At 42.7% G+C, this 14,832-nt stretch overlaps 1 long non-coding RNA gene across 1 annotated transcript; it reads left to right on the top strand.

Annotated features, from left to right (window-relative positions):
• Window positions 1-1,459: 1,459 nt before the first annotated feature.
• Window positions 1,460-5,287, top strand: LOC120968032 (uncharacterized). Its single transcript, XR_005762023.3, has 2 exons — window positions 1,460-3,204; window positions 4,288-5,287. It is a non-coding gene; the product is annotated as an uncharacterized lncRNA (long non-coding RNA).
• Window positions 5,288-14,832: the final 9,545 nt, after the last annotated feature.

The raw sequence follows: 14,832 nt of genomic DNA, 5'->3' as shown, positions 1-14,832 counted from the left end.
CACAGAAAGCTGAGTGTGGTCAGATTTTGAGAGAGACCAGACCAGAGTGACAAACATCAAAAGTTGCTTTCGTTGCTAGGGATGAAATAACTTAGTACTGTCGATGCCCAAGTCAGCTCGAAATCTGTTTAGTAATGCATGCCAAACATGAGAGCCATTATACAGTGGTGCGCACTGAAGATGCAAGGATTGGGAGGTATTAGAAAACGTAGTAACGCTGAGATGGTCCGTGCGATTGTTGATCAAATTTTGTTGATAGGTCCGATGAACTATTGCCTACTGCAGCCTATTTATCCACTATTAGCAATGTGTCAGCCTACAAGATGGAGGGCTACAACCAGTGGCGCTGGCAGCAGGATCGTAAATTGGGGACTGCTTGGGTCGCAGCTGATAACTACCCTAGGAAAATCTTGGAACTGACTGTGGACGTAGGCGGGCGTTTGGATGGCTGCCGAAATTTCAGATTTACTTCGACCTTTTGTACAGCTGTCCAATTTGCTCGCCAAAATCCAATTAAGATCCCAGCAGCAAAATCTTTCGTCAAATAATTACCGCGATCGTGATCTGACAAAACGAACTCGGTGTCATCCGCCCCTCAGCTGGTAGGACGGACTGGTTGTCATCCAAATAGGGCATCGGTAACAGACGTCCAAATATATAGGGCTAGACTATTCTGTTACTGGTAACAGAATATTATTTTGTTACCCCTCAGCCCTATAAGGACGCGACGCGCAGGCCATAGCAGAAACTCCCCGACCCGACCCCAACCTAACCCGCCTCCTACCGTCGGAGGCAGCCGTCATGGGTGAGCGAGCGACGGCGGCAGCCGGAGCGAGGGACCCCGCGGCACCGTGACGGGTCGCTCCTCCGACCCACGCGCTGCTGCCGGCCGGCCGTCCGCACGCCTCCCCGCCGACGGGCTCGCCGGCCCCTCCCCGCGCGCCTTCCCTCCGACGGGCGCAGGCCCCTCCCCGCGCACCTCCCCGTCGATGGGTGCCGGATCCTCCCCGCGCGCCTCCCCTCCGACGAGCTCGTCGGCCCGTCCCCGCCTCCGGCGGCTGCCGCGCGCCGTCCCAGCCTCCCTTCGCCGCCACGCACCGCCATCCCCGCCCCGCGCCGCCACCCCGAGCTCCTCCGCCGTGCGCCGCCGCCCTGCGCCTGTCACCCCCAGCCTTGCGCAGCATCCTACCGACCGGACTAGCCGCGGGCCGAATCCAGCCTCGCCCCCGAGCTTCGTCTTCTTCCTCGCCGAGACACGCGTCAGCCACCCTAGTTCGGGCATAGTAAGTACCTCAGCACGAGTTAAAAATGGTGGTCTGTTCGGAATAAAAGAAATGGCAGAAATTCAAATTGTAAAAGTTCAAGCAAAAAAGAAACCCCATGAAAATCCTGCTTAGTAAGTACCTCAGTACAAGTCGTGAAATGAGAGAAATTTAGAATATCGTTGTCAAAAAAATGTTGAGTTCAAAAAAAAAAACAAAACATTTTCTTTTTGAATAAAATATCATTCAGTTCGATGATACAAACCATTCAAGTACAGGGGCGACGATACAGTAAACCGTTGAAAATTTACGAGCAAAAATATTACTCAATAACAGAGCAAAGCCTAGTTAGTGAAAACATGCTTAATACAAACCCATGCAAACATCAGTACAAGTACTCTTTTTTCAGAATAATTCAAAATTACTCTACAAAAAATAGCTCAATACAAATACACATATATCAGTACGAGTACTCTGTTTTTCAGACGGAAAAACAGCAGGGTCCGTCTTGCCGTATTCAAAATTACTCTTAAACGATTGCGAATTTGAGAAAATGTTTAACGTGACTAAGTTTCGCATTTCCGGTAGCTTTTTAATGGTATATTATTTGCACCATTTCAATAAACTTTTTAACAAAATCACGTTCAAAACCAACTTTAACCGTATTTGAGTTCGTATTTAAACCGTAAGAAATTAGAAAAAACTTTCTATACACAAAAGTTGCGCATTTTCCATAGCTTTCCAAAGCCGTATCGTGTGCGTCAATCCGACAAAACGTTTGCAAAAAACAGCAAAAATATTTTTCGCCCAGAATTTCACCATTTTTCAAATTACTTTTAAATCATATAGAATTTGGAAAAATAGTAGATATACGGAAGATGCGGATTTTCACAAGCTTTCCAACGCCGTCTCATTTGCTCAATTTCGACAAACCGTTCGAAAATTAAGTCCAAAATACGATTTGCGTTTTCGGTTTTGAAAAAAACGGTTTTTTCAAGTGCTCTTAAACCATAATTTTTTTGCAAAAACAAATTATAAAATTGTAATGTAGATGTCAAGTGCTTTCCAACGATATATTACACACCCCGTTTCGACAAAAAAATTGCAAAAAGAATTGAACTAAAGAAGATGATTTTTAACAGAAATAGAAAGCATTAGTTGAAGCGCTCAAATTTCATCAGTTCAGCCGCTTGAATTCATCAGTTCATGAAGTGTAACAGAATAATATTCTGTTACATTTAACAGAATAGCCCAGATGTATATATAAAACCCAGGGTGAAGAATAAGCTATCGTTCACCCCGGTCGAACGACCCAGCCAGCCCGCAACTTTTCCATCACAGCCGCCCGCACCGCGCTCTCCAGCCCAGGTAATTTATTCCCTACCAACTGTTTTTTTCCGATGGGCTTTAGCAATTTAGGAGCGGACCCCACTCCCCGCAATTTCTGAAACTAGTGGGAGCGGAAGCGGCGAGCGGTTCGGCGGCGGTAGGTTTCGGCGGCGTGCCGACGGCAGCTGCGGGTGGATTTGGGTGTGTGCGACTCTGGGGGTAGCCCCCTTTGGCTGGTTGCAGCGTCAAGGCGAGCAGCGTTTCGAGAGGCCTCGTCGGCCGGCGGCTGTGCCACGACCCGCCTCCACCCTCCGTTTCGTCGTTGCGCCGGCGATGGCCCGGCCTGCTTTTCCATTCCCCGCCCCCGAGCTCCTGCCATATCCTGTCATCATCACACCAGCGCCGGAACCCATCCCTTCATCCTTTTTGGTTGCGCACAGCAGCAGGAGGTCTCTGCGACGGACACGGCCCCCTTCCTACGACCAACGAAAGCAGACCTCGCGTAACATGCGCCGTGCACGGTTGCAGTAGCAACATCTATTCCACGCCCCTACTTCAACCGGCTGGACGAGGCTCCATGGCCTTCGTGTCCTAGTTTCTACTCTTTGGACAGGTTTATCTCTTTTCCTCTTTCCTTCTCTCCCTCTGTTGTATGTGTGTGCATGTGTGCGGCTGTGTTCTTCTTATTAGTCATTACTGGTGTTCAGATTAATTGGCATGTTATGCAGGACGAGTATTGTGCAGGAAGCCCCATTAGTAAAGTATAAAGACCAGGAGTCAATTTACATCTTATTATCTGACTATCTTAGATATTTCCTTTGTCCTTTGTATAAGTTTATTCCCAGTTAGGAATCAGCTACTATACCACAGTAGCATTTATCTCATTCTGGATCTGGAACGTATTTTAGAAATCCCCCATTAGTAATGTATAAAGACCAGAGATCAATTTACATCTTATCTGACCATCTTAGATATTTCCTTATTAGTTAGGTTTATGATTTTGCTTTATCCTGTGTATAAGTTTATTCCCAATTAGGAATCAGGTACTGTACCACAGTAGCATTTATCTCATTCTGAATTTGGAATGAATTTTAGAAATCCCATATAAATTATTTAATTTATGACATAATTGGAGAATCATCAAACAAAATTTGTTGATTTGATGGTTGCAAACCTAGATGTTTCCATTTTTCAAATGCCATGTAATGTTTCTCATAGGCTCGGCATATACATCTTGGACTAAATCTGCATTTGTGCTTGGCTGTCTATCTAAATTCAGTTTCTTCCTTTATTTTTGTTGGTTCAATGGTGCATTTCTCTCAGAACTTAGGTGTACTGTTGTTAGCTGGATTTAATCGTAGAATGTTCTTCTTTCCATGTCATGGAAAAACAGCAACCTTCTCTTCTTTATATTGTTATTTAAAATATGTTATAGGTATACTGTTGTTAGCTAATGCCAGTACAATTTAGTGACTACTATTTAGTTGCCTTTCAGAGCCTGCGAGTTTATAACTAAAAGATACTGGAGCACCAAACTTATGAAGGCTAATTGGCTAATTAATCAAAAGGAAAGAAGAAATGAATAATATTTTTCTTTGTAAAATATTGCAGCATGCATCATTATGCTTTTGTTTTTTTATCAATATATGTTCCATGGCTTTATGGCAGATTTGAAAGTGATATGCTTGCCTTTTAGGGTGTTACTATGGCAGAGAAAAGGAGAGCTGAGATCAAGGTGCCATTTTGAAGCGATACAAACCTTGCATGTATGCACAATTTCAGGTCACAATACTTTGATAGTGAGGTAAAGCTACCTATCGCCAACCTTTTGTGTTCAGATCTGAGAGAAATAACCAAGAGAAAGGAAGAAGGTAAGGTATGTGCCCACTAAACTCCTAAGGAGGTAGGGCTGTTGTTTGGAGCATTAGGCCACAGAAGCAATGTCCATATTTATGCTACTTGTAGCGAGGCGAAGAAGACACTTTACAAGCCCTCAGAGCGCTCTTTCCATATTTCCATATAAAAGGATCATTGTCAAGCAAAGATGAGTTGACTGAATTTTTGGCACATTCATTCTGACGACTTCGATTGATATGATTATCTGCGATGGAATTGATTATGACAATAATGGCAACATGGTCAGAATACTTGCTGTTGTTGGACCAAGGGGATGCTCTGATGCTTCTGTTGTTTCGTTGCACATCCTTGTTAGCTATATCTCTTAGTTTATTGTGAATTGCGACACTACTTTTCTCATGAGATATATTGGTCACAATAAAATGTTAAACAACTCTACACCTTATTTATAAATTCTCATCGCAGGTGCGAGTAGTCCAGAAAGGACCTATTTGAGATTGCTTGGAAGTCATGCCAGAAAGAGACGAATTCTATGCCAATCCTACTGTGTGTATATCTGAAACGACCAAAGATGACCCCTCTGCTGCAGGAGCGAAGAATTCCGAAGATGATCCCACTAGGACAGAAGAGGTGATTGATATTGGGGCTGGCGATGATTCTTTTGTCAGATGGAAGGATTCTGAGCTAGAGGAGATCCTGATTAGTTGAGTTATTTTGCAGCTCAAAGAAATTAGCTAAGTTATTTGCATACCAGTGGTGTATGTGGTATACTAAAAATTCAGAGAATTTCCGATTTTATTTGGACGGATTTTGGTGTATGCAAGAACTTTACTTCTTAATATAGCGTACTGCATATTTTGGCCTGCACTGTGTTTCACTGAATTTTCGTTGGAATCCGAGAATTTCAGAGGTTTTTTCTCCTTTTTGTTTCCAGATTGCACACTTTAATTGTATTTTAGACTCCATACGTCATATTCGAGATTTGACCCTCAAGGTTTCATATTAGACAATATTTCATATTATATTTTGAAAGGAATCAGAAAAACAATCACATATTTGAATTCTTTATAATAATCAATCAAGTATATATGCCTCCTTTCAAAACATCCATGTGTATTTCGTATAGAAAAAAATACATTGTACACTGATCATACAGACACTAGATCCTCTCAATACAAAACATGTCAGCATCTACAATTTCATCAGTACACCATTGGCTTGCGACTTCCTGCATCCTTCATCTTTTTATTGACACTAAAAAACAAGACTTCCTACATCCTTCATCTAATACAACATATTGTCCCTCTAATCAGAGCTCCTGAATCTTGTATAAGTGAGTTTTTGTGTCATAGAAGAACTAAGACACATACTATCGTATTGTAATTACTCCTATAGAGCCACGGAATCGAACAGATAGAACTTACCTCATAGAGAACGCTGAAGACGAGAACTGAGAAATAGTGCATTCTGATTTGGCATATCAGGAATCTTTTTGTTTGTGGTCTATAACTATCAAAATGATCCGATAGACAACCATCTGGCAAAAAACTAGAGGAAGATACAGACATGAAGAATATCCGAAACCAACAAATAAACACAATTTTTCTCGGATACACTCAACAAAGATACTTGTTGACAAGCCTATCACAATCTGCTGAAAAGCACACACAAATTAGAACAAACTTCCAGTGGTACTTCTACAAGTAAATTCGACAAGCTCTCACATGGAACGATTTTATCGATAGAATATTTTGAAAGGTAAATGCATTGCACCCCAATCAAGTATTCACTATACATCATGAAAAATATGGCGGCGAAATCTTTGCCCTTTTGTTACAAATTTTGCTTTTTGTCAGACTGAATAACCAAAGTACAGTTGAATGTCATGTTCAATCCATGCCATAAAAATTTAGAGTTCTTCAACTTCTTATGGAACTGGTAGCTTCAGTTGGGCTTCTGAATTCGCGGCGATCATCAACAGGTTGAGCAGCTGAACGTGCTTGTGGTTGTGCTCGTTCTCATAGGTGACATGAGCATCCCGGCATTACCGCAAATTCCCCGCGGTCCTTGCAGCTGCTGCATCTGTACAACCCCCTTGCAATCTATTAGTTAATACTGAGTTACATTATTTAGTTACCACCTAAAACGAAGGGTTCTTAACTCATTTTATGCTAAGTAACATGCATGAAAGCCCTATAGCACAATGCTGATGGGTCAAGCATATGAAGCTTTGGTAATATGAACGCCCAACAGTTTTAAACAAGAAATCAACACATAGATAACCTGAGTAAGAAATGAAACTGTGGGGTTTTCCGTTAAAATTTCCTTTACTGAAAACATTGTAAACAGAAAATGGTATTCTGAAGGCAACAACCCAGACAGAAAAACAAGGAAATAAGGATTATTCTAAGTTCTAACTTCTAAGGTTGAAAAGAAAAGTAATATTTAAGGTAGAAATTGGAAATACCCATATACACATAAATTTCTTCTATCTGTATAGAACAAGTAGTAACATCATGAAGCTCAAACTGAAGACAATAGCCTGCTAACTAAATGAATCTTCTTTTAGATCCATGCATAACAGAGCCAAAAGATCTAGAAACATGTTCATATGAGAGCTAACTACTTCACTTTCTTTTGCATGGAGAGAGTCATCTATTCCTGAACAACAAAATTCAGCATCTAATTGATTGATAAGCTTTTAGTCCTCAAAACATGCATTCATGAATTTCTATCCAAACCTGTATACTGCAAGTTCTAACATTCCACATTGCCCAAACTATATATGGACCAGGATGCAGATGAGCAATGTACTGCTGTCTTTTGAGTTCCTTGCAGATTGCAAAAGAAAACAAGAAAAGTGAAGCAGCTGCTAATTTGCATTACTAATTGTTGACTAAAAGATTATCATCTTTTTTCAATTGTGAAGTGAAAAGTAGCATGCCTGGGGAAGCCTTTGGTGATATGATTTTTACCGGAGAATTAATGACATAATTTCATAAATTTTATATAGAAATCAATGGTGGCACACAAGCAGCTGAAAATTGATAGGAAACTCTACAAGAAGTATGTGAAGTATTTACTTCAAATCCAACATGAGGTATATCTACTTTAAATCCATACCTGGATGATAGGAAAGTCACATGTGCACTCTAAACAGACAGAAATCTCAAAAATAATTTATTTTATCTCTAGTAGCCCACAACTATTAATTTTCAACTTTCTCTTTCTGTGACTCATTTCTTGCATCCATTCGGCAACATTATAAAAATCTTATATCTCCCTTCCTACTAGTGGTAGGATATATGTATACAGTGTTTTTCCCTGAATCCACGCGGCCGCTGTTCCATTGGCAGTCGATGCCGACAACGTCGACAACTAGTGCAATGGAGCATGGAGAGGCACCTTCAGAGGGCGAAGTGTCTGCTGCGTCACCGAAAAAAGCTTTCGCCTCGCTTTATATATAAAGCAACGATCATCAACATTCCGGTACAAACGCACGTCATCACAACACACACACATCCAAGGCAGGATACAAGCGCTGAGCGTAGCAACATCACCCCTATCTACGACGAGATGAAGCTGCACACGACGAACTGTGGACTTCAAGGCGGCGCCTTCAGGAAGGATGTGATACTGGAGCGCTGCCACCGCCCAACCTGAGGGTCAGAGTTTTCCCTGGAGCAACACGACGACAATGAGAGCCGCGACGACGCCTTCAAGAAGGGAACGAGCTTCGCCGCCGCCAGTCCATCTGAGGATGGAACATGTTTTCACCCCGACCAACACTCACCGCCACCGAATGCCACAGCCCGGCTACCATGCCGCCCACATAGTCATGGCCACCGGGCAGCACGAAGCCACGGGCTCTGACCATGAGCACCGCACTACCACCACCAGCGCTGCCGCCTCGGCATCCAAGACCAAGACACCACCTCATCCGAGACCCGGCGCTACCCCAATCGAAGAGACGAGTGGAAAGGCCCCGCCTTTCGCACCCCTGGGAGGCCCCAGTGCCGAGACCCAATAAGCTGGCCAAAACTGACCACCATCGTGTTGGGAAACGTAGCATGCAATTTCAAAAAATTTCCTACGCTCACGCAAGATCTATCTAAGAGATGCATAGCAACGAGAGGGGGAGAGTGTGTCCACGTACCCTCGTAGACCGAAAGCGGAAGCGTTTGACAACGCGGTTGATGTAGTCGAACTTCTTCTCGTTCCGACCGATCAAGCACCGAACTACGACACCTCCGAGTTCTGCACACGTTCAGCTCGATGACGTCCCTCGAACTCTTGATCCAGCAAAGTGTCGAGGGAGAGTTCCGCCAGCACGACGGCGTGGTGACGGTGATAGTGAAGTGATCCGCGTAGGGTTTCGCCTAAGCACTGCGTGAATATGACCGGAGGCGTAAACTATGGAGAGGGGCGCCGTACGGCTAACAATTGTTGGTGTGTGTTTTAGGCGCCCCTCCCCACGTATATATAGGTGGGAGGGGGAGGGGAACAGCCAAGGGGCACCCCAAGTAGGAGGAATCCTACTTGGGCCCCTAGTCCAATTCAGCCTCACCTTTCCTTTTACCGGAGGGGGGAAAAAGGGAAGAGAGGGAGGAAGGAAGGAAGGGGGGGGGGGCGAACCCCCTCTTCCTTCTCCCACTCGGCCTCCTTCCTTCGGGGGGGGGGGGGCACCCCTTGTAGGCTGGTGTGCTTCCCTCCTATGGCCCATAAGGCCCATTATTCCCCCGAGGGGTTCCGGTAACCCCCCTCCCGGTACTCCGATATGTACCCGGTATACCCCGAAACACCGCCGGTGCCCGAATACTATCATCTTATACATGAATCTTTACCTCTCGACCATTTCGAGACTCCTCATCATGTCCGTGATCTCATCCAGGACTCCGAACAACATTCGGTGACCAAATCACATAACTCATATAATACAAAATCGACATCGGACCTTAAGCGTGCGGACCCTACGGGTTCGAGAACTATGTAGACATGGTCGAGACACCTCTCCGGTCAATAACCAATAGCGGAACCACGATGTTCATATTGGCTCCTACATATTCTACGATGATCTTTATCGGTCGAACTGTAATGACAACATACGTTATTCCCTTTGTCATCGGTATGTTATTTGCCCGAGATTCGATTGTCGGTATCTCTATACCTAGTTCAATCTCGTTACCGGCAAGTCTCTTTACTCATTCAGTAATACATCATCCCGTAACTAATTCATTAGTTACATTGCTTGCAAGGCTTCTTATGATGTGTATTACCGAGAGGGCCCGGAGATACCTCTCTGATACTCGGAGTGACAAATCCTAATCTCGATCTATGCCAACCCAACAAACACATTCGGAGATACCTGTAGAGCATCTTTATGATCACCCAGTTACGTTGTGACTTTTGATAGCACACAAGGTATTTCTCCGGTATCCGAGAGTTCCATAATCTCATAGTCAAAGGAATATGTATATGACATGAAGAAAGCTATAGCAATAAAACTGAACGATCAAAATGCTAAGCTAACAGATGGGTCATGTCCATCACATCATTCTTCTAATGATGTGACCCCGTTCATCAAATGACAACACATGTCTATGGTTAGGAAACTTAACCGTCTTTGATCAACGAGCTAGTCTAGTAGAGGCTTACTAGGGACATAGTGTTTTGTCTATGTATCTACACATGTATCAAGTTTTTGGTTAATACAATTCTAGCATGAATAATAAACATTTATCATGATATAAGGAAATATAAAATAACAACTTTATTATTGCCTCTAGGGCATATTTCCTTCAGTCTCCCACTTGCACTAGAGTCAATAATCTAGATTACATTGTAATGATTCTTAACACCCATGGAGTCTTGGTGCTGATCATGTTTTGTTCGTGGAAGAGGCTTAGTCAACGGGTATGCCACATTCAAATTCGTATGTATTTTGCAAATCTCTATGTCTCCCTCCTTGACTTGATCACGGATGGAGTTGAAGCGTCTCTTGATGTGTTTGGTTCTTTTGTGAAATCTGGATTCCTTAGCCAAAGTAATTGCTCTAGTATTGTCACAAAAGATTTTCATTGGACCCGATGCATGATGTCGCTTGAAGCTATGTCGGTATTTCCCCAAATAGGAAGGGATGATGCAGCACAGCGGCGGTAGGTATTTCCCTCAGATATGAAACCAAGGTTATCGAACTAGTAGGAGAACCAAGCAACACAACATAAACAGCCCCTGCACACAGATACCAAATCCTCGCAACCCGACGTGTTAAAGGGGTTGTCAATCCCTTCTGGGGTACGGCGCCTCAAGATAGGCAAACGGACGTGCGGTAAATTATAGTAGATTGATAGATCGAACGCCAAATAAAATAAATAGAAATAAAACACAACAAGGTATTTTTGTATTTTTGGTTTAATAGATCTAAAAATAAATGCAAGAGCAAAGTAGATCGCAAAGGCAAATATATGAGAAAGAAGACCCGGGGCCGGTAGGTTTCACTAGTGGCTTCTCTCGAGAAAAATAGCAAACGGTGGGTAAATAAATTACTGTTGGGCAATTGATAGAACTTCGAATAATCATGACGATGTCCAGGCAATGATCATTATATAGGCCTCACGTCCAAGATTAGTAGATCGACTCTTGCCTGCATCTACTACTATTACTCAACACGTCGACCGCTATCCAGCATGCATCTAGTGTATTAAGTTCATGGAAAAACGGAGTAATGCAATAAGAACGATGACATGATGTAGACAAGATATACCTATGTAGAGATAGAACACATCATTTTATCCTTAGTAGCAATGATACATATGTGTCGTTTCCCCTTCTGTCACTTGGATCAAGCACCGTAAGATCGAACCCACTACAAAGCACCTCTTCCCATTGCAAGATAAATAGAACAAGTTGGCCAAACAAAACCTAAATATCGGAGAAGAAATATGAGGCTATAAGCAATCATGCATATAAGAGATCAAAGTAACTCAAATAACTTTCATGGATATAAAAAGATATAACTGATCATAAATTCAAAGTTCATCAGATCCCAACAAACACACCGCAAAAAGAGTTACATCATATGGATCTTCAAGAGATCATTGTATTGAGAATTCAGCGAGAGAGAGAGGAAGCCATCTAGCTACTAACTACGGACCCGAAGGTCTACAAAGAACTACTTACGCATCATCGGAGAGGCACCAATGGAGGTGGTGAACCCCATCCGAGATGGTGTCTAGATTGGATCTGGTGGTTCTGGACTCTGCGGTGGCTGGATGAATATTTCGTCGACTCCCCTAGGGTTTTGGGAATATTGGGGTGTTTATAGAGCAAAGGGCGGTCCGGGGGGCACCCGAGGTGGGCACAGCCCACCAGGGCACGCCTGGGCCTCCTGGCGCGCCCTGGTGGGTTGTGCCTCCCTCGGGGCACCCCCCAGGCACAGCCAGGGCCCATTACGTTCCTTCTAGTCCATAAAAAATTTCCTTAAACTTTCGTTGCATTTGGACTCCGTCTGATATTGATTTCCTGCGATGTAAAAAACTGCAGAAAAGAGCAACTGGCACTTGGCACTATGTCAATAGTTTAGTACCAAAAAATGATTATAAAACATCCAAGATTGATAATATAACAGCATGGAATAATCAAAAATTATAAATACGTTGGAGACGTATGCTATCTCTTGAGCACTGCGTTGGTTTTCCCTTGAAGAGGAAAGGGTGATGCAGCAAAGTAGCGTAAGTATTTCCCTCAGTTTTTGAGCACCAAGGTATCAATCCAGTAGGAGACTACACGCAAGTCACCTTGTACCTGCACAAACAAATAAGAACCTTGCAACCAACGCGATAAAGGGGTTGTCAATCCCTTCACGGCCACTTGCAAAAGTGAGATCTGATAGAGATAATAAGATAAATATTTTTGGTATTTTTATGATATAGATTGAAAAGTAAAGATTGCAAAGTAAAATAGATTGGAAACTTATATGATGGAGAATAGACCTGGGGGCCATAGGTTTCACTAGTGGCTTCTCTCAAGATAGCATAAGTATTACGGTGGGTGAACAAATTACTGTCGGGCAATTGATAGAAAAGCGCATAGTTATGAGAATATCTATGCATGATCATGTATATAGGCATCACGTCCGCGACAAGTAGACCGAAACGATTCTGCATCTACTACTATTACTCCACACATCGACCGCTATCCAGCATGCATCTAGAGTATTAAGTTCATAAGAATAGAGTAACGCATTAGGCAAGATGACATGATGTAGAGGGATAAACTCAAGCAATATGATATAAACCCCATCTTTTTATCCTCGATGGCAACAATACAATACGTGCCTTGCTGCCCCTGCTGTCACTGGCGAAGGACACCGCAAGATTGAACCCAAAGCTAAGCACTTCTCCCATTGCAAGAAAGATCACTCTAGTAGGCCAAACCAAACTGATAATTCGAAGAGACTTGCAAAGATAACAAATCATACATAAAAGAATTCAGAGGAGATTCAAATATTGTTCATAGATAATCTTGATCATAAACCCACAATTCATCGGATCTCCACAAACACACCGCAAAAAGAATTACATCGAATAGATCTCCAAGAGAATCGAGGAGAACTTTGTATTGAGATCCAAAGAGAGAGAAGAAGCCATCTAGCTAATAACTATGGACCCGAAGGTCTGTGGTAAACTACTCACACATCATCGGAGATGCTATGGTGTTGATGTAGAAGCCCTCCGTGATCGATTCCCCCTCTGGTGGAGCGCCGGAAAAGGCCCCAAGATGGGATCTCACGGGTACAGAAGGTTGCGGCGGTGGAAATAGGGTTTCGTGGTGCTCCTCGATGTTTTTGGGGTATATGGGTATATATAGGAGGAAGAAGTAGGTCGGTGGAGCTGCGAGGGGCCCACGAGGGTGGGGGGCGCGCCTCCCTGCCTTGTGGCTTCCTCGCTTCTTTCTTGACGTCCACTCCAAGTCCCCTGGATCACGTTTGTTCCAAAAATAACTCTCCCGAAGATTTCATTCCGTTTGGACTCCGTTTGATATTCCTTTTCTGTGAAACACTGAAATAGGAAAAAAAAACAGCAATTTGCACTGGGCCTTCGGTTAGTAGGTTAGTCCCAAAAATAATATAAAAGTGCTTAGTAAAGCCCATTAAACATCCAAAACAGATAATATAATAGCATGAAACAATCAAAAATTATATATACGTTGGAGACGTATCAAGCATCCCCAAGCTTAATTCCTGCTCGTCCTCGAGTAGGTAAATGATAAAAACAGAATTTTTGATGTGGAACGCTACCTAGCATATTTCTCAATGTAATTTCCTTTATTGTGGCATGAATGTTTAGATCCGAAAGATTCAAGACAAAAGTTTAATATTAACATGAAAATAATAATACTTCAAGCATACTAACAAAGCAGTCATGTCTTCTCAAAATAACATGGCCAAAGAAAGTTATCCCTACAAAATCATATAGTCTGGCTATGCTCTATCTTCATCACACAAAGTATTTAATCATGCACAACCCCGATGACAAGCCAAGCAATTGTTTCATACTTTTGATGTTCTCAAACTTTTTCAATCTTCACACAATACATGAGCGTGAGCCATGGATATAGCACTATATGTGGAATAGAATGGTGGTTGCGGAGAAGACAAAAAGGAGAAGATAGTCTCACATCAATTAGGCGTATCAACGGGCTATGGAGATGCCCATCAATAGATATCAATGTGAGTGAGTAGGGATTGCCATGCAACAGATGCACTAGAGCTATAAGTGTATGAAAGCTCAACAAAAGAAACTAAGTGGGTGTGCATCCAACTCGCTTGCTCACGAAGACCTAGGGCATTTTGAGGAAGCCCATCATTGGAATATACAAGCCAAGTTCTATAATGTAAAATTCCCACTAGTACATGGAAGTGACAACATAGGAGACTCTCTATCATGAAGATCATGGTGCTACTTTGAAGCACAAGTGTGGTAAAAGGATAGTAACATTGTCCCTTCTCTCTTTTTCTCTCATATTTTTTATTTGGGCCCTTTTCTCTCCTTTTTTGGCCTCTTTTTTTCTTTATTTTTTTCGTCAGGAGTCTCATCCCGACTTGTGGGGGAATCATAGTCTCCTTCATCCTTTCCTCACTTGGGACAATGCTCTAATAATGATGATCATCACACTTTTATTTACTTACAACTCAAAAATTACAACTCAATACTTGGAACAAAATATGACTCTATGTGAATGCCTCCGGCGGTATACCGGGATATGCAATGAATCAAGAGTGACATGTATGAAAGAATTATAAAGATGGCTTTGCCACAAATACGATGTCAACTACATGATCATGCAAAGCAATATGACAATGATGAAACGTGTCATAACAAAC

Source organism: Aegilops tauschii, chromosome 7, assembly GCF_002575655.3.
Source record: "Aegilops tauschii subsp. strangulata cultivar AL8/78 chromosome 7, Aet v6.0, whole genome shotgun sequence".
Classification (NCBI taxonomy): Eukaryota; Viridiplantae; Streptophyta; class Magnoliopsida; order Poales; family Poaceae; genus Aegilops; species Aegilops tauschii.
Note: the sequence above shows the minus strand (reverse complement) of the source record. Positions and strands in the feature narration are given on the sequence as shown.